Source organism: Habropoda laboriosa, unplaced genomic scaffold (genome assembly GCF_001263275.1).
Source record: "Habropoda laboriosa isolate 0110345459 unplaced genomic scaffold, ASM126327v1 scaffold57, whole genome shotgun sequence".
Taxonomy (NCBI): domain Eukaryota; kingdom Metazoa; phylum Arthropoda; class Insecta; order Hymenoptera; family Apidae; genus Habropoda; species Habropoda laboriosa.
In genome coordinates this window covers 1,832,904-1,838,648 of record NW_017100229.1, presented here as the reverse complement: position 1 = coordinate 1,838,648, position 5,745 = coordinate 1,832,904, and positions in this window count along the sequence as shown.

Below are 5,745 nucleotides of genomic sequence, written 5' to 3'. Positions count from 1 at the left end.
AGGAAGTACGTACACGTAATAAAGAAAAAAAAAAAAAAAATGATGCATTATACACATACCTACTATATTGTATACCTATACATGGTGTTACTACCGAAGATACTTGAGGTAACGTTATTATATGGATATTCATACATACGTACATATATTATATATACATATACACGTTAGCGACGTACGTCGGTGGTATACTGGCATTGATATTTTTATGGTTTTAAAAAAAAAATACAACAACAACATGAACAAGTATTAGTGTCAGAAAAAAAGAGAGAACGAGAGAGCGAAAGTGTGAGAGTGAGTGAGAGAGAAAGAGGAGTGAACGAGATGAGAGAGAAAGAGAAATAAATTGATCGGTTGGTCGAGGCGCGTGTACATAAGAACGAAAAACATTCAAGAGACAGAGATTTTAAAAAAAAAAAAAAAAAAAAAAAAAAAAAAAAAATGGAACAGAGAGAGAATACGAAGAGCTCTTACTTAAGCGCGTGTTACAGGCGAATCGTTTCGCCTTCTAAAGAAGCGTTGGCAGGGATGGTTAATTAATATTGTTATCGTTGGCAGTGTTGGTCACACGAAGCGGTGATTTCACAAACGTACACACCACATACACATAGGGATAGACAATAATTCTGTTCTTTAGTTAGGCGACACGCATATAGTTACATTGTTGCGTTGTTCGGCTCGACCGTTAGGTAAGATACGGGATTGCGTACAACGGTCGTGTGGAATATGGAAAAGGATCACCTTGGAGAAATCGACGTAACTTACCTAATTTTGCGATCGTCCTTTTCGGCTGCCTCGCGCCTCTGGCCTCACGGTGCAAAGAATGCACAAAATTATAGGAAAAAATCTATACCATCGGAAATTTGTTGATTTCTTACGAATATCAGTTTCATCGTAGGATCAAGACGAATCTATTCCACTGTTTAGAGGTCTCGAGTTCTTTTCTTACGCTCGATAAAAATGAATTCACGACCGTCCGACACCGACGTGACGCAAACCCATGCACAATGTAATTGAAGAAAAGAGCCGCGGGCTGTGCAAATCACAAAAAGGATACACAAAAATCGCGGAACTATTATTAAACATGCAAACATAAAACAAGACGCTTCGACAGTTAAAACATAAAAGAAAAACAGAGCTCGATAAGTCGACAAAATAGTAATGTATAACGTCCCGAAGACAATATCTTTAACGATTTTATTAAAGGAAGCTATTCGAGATTTACCTCGAGAGAAGGCCTACGTTTTGCCACGTGTGTACGAAAAGGTAGACTGTAGAGAAAATTGTTAAAGAAAGGGAGGAGAGAGAGAGAGAGAGAGAGAGAGAGAGAAAGAGAGAAAGGACAGAGAAAAGAAGAGATTTACGGTGCAGGAATAACGAGAAAGGTGCTGTTTAGCTTAGAACACCGTCGATTTACTTTCTAGTCTATCCGTCTGCTTTTGTCTCACCTGAGTTACTGCACTTTTCGTTATAATTACTTTCCACTTATTGTTAGAACCCTCTTACGTTCTCGTTCCGTTCTATTTCACCAAGTTCCCTTGTATACCGTTTATTGGAAGATTGCGACGAACGGGCCGGTTCATTTGGATTTACATATACGACATGCACGAAATTTCACTGCACCCCATGAAGTTTTCGTTCGATTTTCCATTCACAATGGTGAAACTAATCAATAAGAATTATCGACAAATGGTAGAACACAAGTACAATGATATCGTCAATACCTGTATATATCTTTCCTTCCACGAGAAAAAGAAATATTACTGCCCGATCAGAGGCCTCGAGATCGCTACATCGAAGAACGCATTCAAAGTGGAGCATGCAAAATGAGAGACTCGTGAATTGTCGATCGGACGCATTTTCAATTCGCAACGCGACACTAAACGCACACTTGTCACGCGCGCTTGTAATAGGTACCTCTTTCATCAATATAGATCATCACGGGGTCTCCGATTGCGTGCACGTTCTTTTTCTTCTTTTTCCTTTCGTCAAATCAATTTGTCCCGCCATATTAGACTCCCGTGGCGATAAAATTTCCTACTTGCTCCCATCCCGGAGAATGCGTTAATTCCGTTCGTCCAGAACGAAAAACTGTCCCTGAAGTGTCTTTGAAATTTGTCTCTCACGCGGGAAATGGCGACAAATAGAAGATGGACAGCCCTATCTGACAGAAATGGCGACAAATAGAAGATGGACAGCCCTATCTGACAGAAATATCGTTGATCAAACCCTACCGAAAAGTATTTTTATAGGATACTCTTCGAGCCAGATCCTATGATACATTTCAGATGACATATTATATTATATTCACGTGAATGTATACGCGAGTGTACAAATTGTACACCGTATCGTATCATCCTACTCTGCTGGCAGATTTCATTGTAGTTATTATATCTGAACGACGACGAGCCGATAAAAATGTTTGTATTCGTCGCGACATGGCAGATTACGCGTTAAATTCATTATATAAAACGTCCTTAAAAGAGGAGTACGCAAAGTCTTCCTTTCGATCTGCATTGTTCGCGATACGAGGAATGTTTCTATAGGGTTTAGTTTCACGGCGTACCTGCTACGATCGCGTTCTATCCTTCGAAGGGTGTATTACTTTCACGCAAGCATTTGCTTCTCGATAGAGTTGCTCAAGTATTTTCTGAGTTTTTTAAATACCCGAAGAGTCGAGACGTTGATTCGCCTAATCGTCGCGAGAATCTGTGGACCAGAATCGCGACACGCTGGAAAAACTTTCGAAGACTGACTTGTTTCGACCGTTTATTCTTTCCAATCGGACAAATCTTTTGTTTCTTGTTTTTAGACAAGTGTAAAAAGTTAGTCTTCGTCTGTTTTATTCGTATCGATCCTCTGGTACTAATAGAGCTTCAGGATGACGCGGCAACGTGAGATGTTCGAGATAGATACGCTTTTGTATGTTACGACTCATGTGAACTTGTGTCCATGTTTTAGATAAATAGTTTCGCTTACGTCGGAAGTAGATAGACTCCGAGCGAACTGATAACCGTGACATTTTCATAGATGTTTCATACGTTGGTGACCTTTCTTTTCTCCACAGCTGTATAGAATCTTTTTGTTCGGGAAAGTTGAAAAATCTACCAAACGAATTTTATTTCTCCCTTTTCGAAAAAAAATCTCTGAAATTGAACACGACCTATGAAGAAGTTACTGGATAATCACAGTACGTTGCAAACCATGCCCGCAATCGAACTTGAGGAACGCGTGCTCGTGGCTTTTTAACCAACGATCTCAACCAGAGACACACGAAGGATGATCAAGGATCGCGAATAAAGAACAGGGGAAACGAAAATTAGTTGATATCAAACGAGTTGAATGATGCAAAGGTAATCAAATAATTATATGTACATTGCTAGATATGGAAAAAAAAATGAGGAAACCTGATTAACTTAGATGTATAATAATTGTAATCGTTGAATAAGTGTAGGTACCTATGTTGTACTAATCGCGAGACCGTCTTTGATAACAGGACGGTTCCTCCTGTTAGAACGAGACGGTTCCTCGAATCGATTGTTTGTTAGTATAATCGAATATATCAACATTCTTTATCCTTTGGCTGATATAAAAGAAAAAAGAAATACCCGCGCTTCGCAATAAGATCGAGAAGCGTACAGATACCGATTGCATCGCTTAAGCCCGGAACATCGACGATTCGTTGATCAAAGAATAAGCTGTTTGTCGAGGTTTCCTAGGTTCGGAGTACGTTACGTGCCGTAGACGGTACAGAAAATCGTATTAATAAAATTGACGGAAACGGTGTCAGAGACTTCCGAATGATAATCAATCGTCGCATCGCGAATCCCTTCTTTCGTAGAGATTAGGTTCGCGAAGAAAACGGATTCAACGCTTTGATACCTTTTCGCGTTAATCCTGTGGTACCTGAGGAATATTTTCTAACAAGAGACACAACTGAATTTCTTCTATTTTCATTTAGAAATTTCATCTGAGGAAAAACTTCACATTTTGCGAAATATCGAACCTTGAACGCGCACTCTATCTCGTTTGGCGGCTTCTTCCCTCGTACACACTCGCTAATTGCTATCGCAAATTTTCTTCGTTTCGCCTAACGTAAAGCGGTCTAAGCATACGTAGTAGCATTGCAAGTAGGCAATACGATATATCGTTACATCTATGACCCAAAACACAATGACGGTCAAGAATAATTATTGTAATAAGAAAACGTCTTTCATTACTTTATTAAAACAATCGCGAGTACAAGTCGTGTTAGCTAAAGGGGAAAACACAAAGAGGAAAAAAATACGGATATACGTGTGTATATCCAATATAGAGCAAACTGAAGGGAGACCCGTTCGATAGATCTTTGGTTCTTCGTGGGGTGCGAATAACTTTTAGGGGATGCGGCGTGGAGACACGAGGATATCCTCGTTAAGATGTAACAAAGGATGAGAATTATCTTCGAGGTGTGTTAGAGAAAAACAAAACAAAACAAAAAATAGCGTAAACACTAAGTGAAGCGAGGTTACACCCAGAGATATCGCACTTTGAATGAGAATATTTATATTTTTACTTGAGAAAATGTTATAATAACGTTTGTAACGTCTAATTCCCACCCGATAAGGAATGTTTATAACGTTATTTTTCTAGAGTATATATCTAAATACTTATTATTGTGTTATGACGAAACGTGCTCTCAAGCGACAGGCAGGCGAGATCTATTATAGATGCAGTACGTACATGTGTATTTACTCTTTATAAGTATTGCGTTCGCTTCGATTACTTCATCATGTTTACGATTTCTCTATAAGTAGCGTATACATATGTATAATTAACTGTACAATAGCTGTTACGAAACTGTGAATCTTATCGCGCGTGTTCACGAAGAATGTGCACATGCGATACTATCGATGTGTTTCTCGCGGTGTTCATTAAACTTTTACTGCTGTACATATTATTTACATCTAAGTTGGAGAAATACGTGATTACCTCTTCTACGACTAACGAGTATATTGATAGCCAGTGTTTATCATTGATAAATAACACCTTTATCGATATCTCAACTTATCTTATCACGATCGACTAATTTATTTCACCATCGACTATTCAACACTATACATATATATATTTTTTTATCCAAACGCTCGAAGAAGAGACGGTAAAATTGGCTATCGATATGTATGACAGAAAGCAAAGAACATTGTAAACGTGAAACAAGCTCTTTACTTTCGCTTCATACCTTTTTTACTTTCGCTGGAAAGCGATTGGGACAGGAAAGACGAGAAACGAAAACGCTCTCTCAGTTGGTGATTGTAAAACCTCATTATACGTTCATTAACTTGTTTCGTCAACCTACTACGACCATTTATTCGAACGTTCCTTTATATCTTGAGAAAGATATTCTGTTCTCTAACTGCGGTACCTGCGATTGAAGGTTCTTACACAGATATGCTCCACTCACGTTTCGTCGTAAAGTGGCAAACAAAATAAGAAAACAAAAAAAAAAAAAATCAGAACGGAAGTGCTGGAAATTGTGGCGAGAGTGCAGTATGTATGGTGTTAGCTGTATGAAACAATGTTACGTGTAATGTTATGTACTGTAAGATTAGAATACATCATAAAATGGTGATGGCGTGTACTGCTGGAATGTAATACATGTATCAAGTTACCCCTAAATACAGCCATTTTATAATGGACAGTTTTTGCGGTCCATTCTCCCACTCTTTTTTTACATATATATTATTATTATTATTATTATTATTT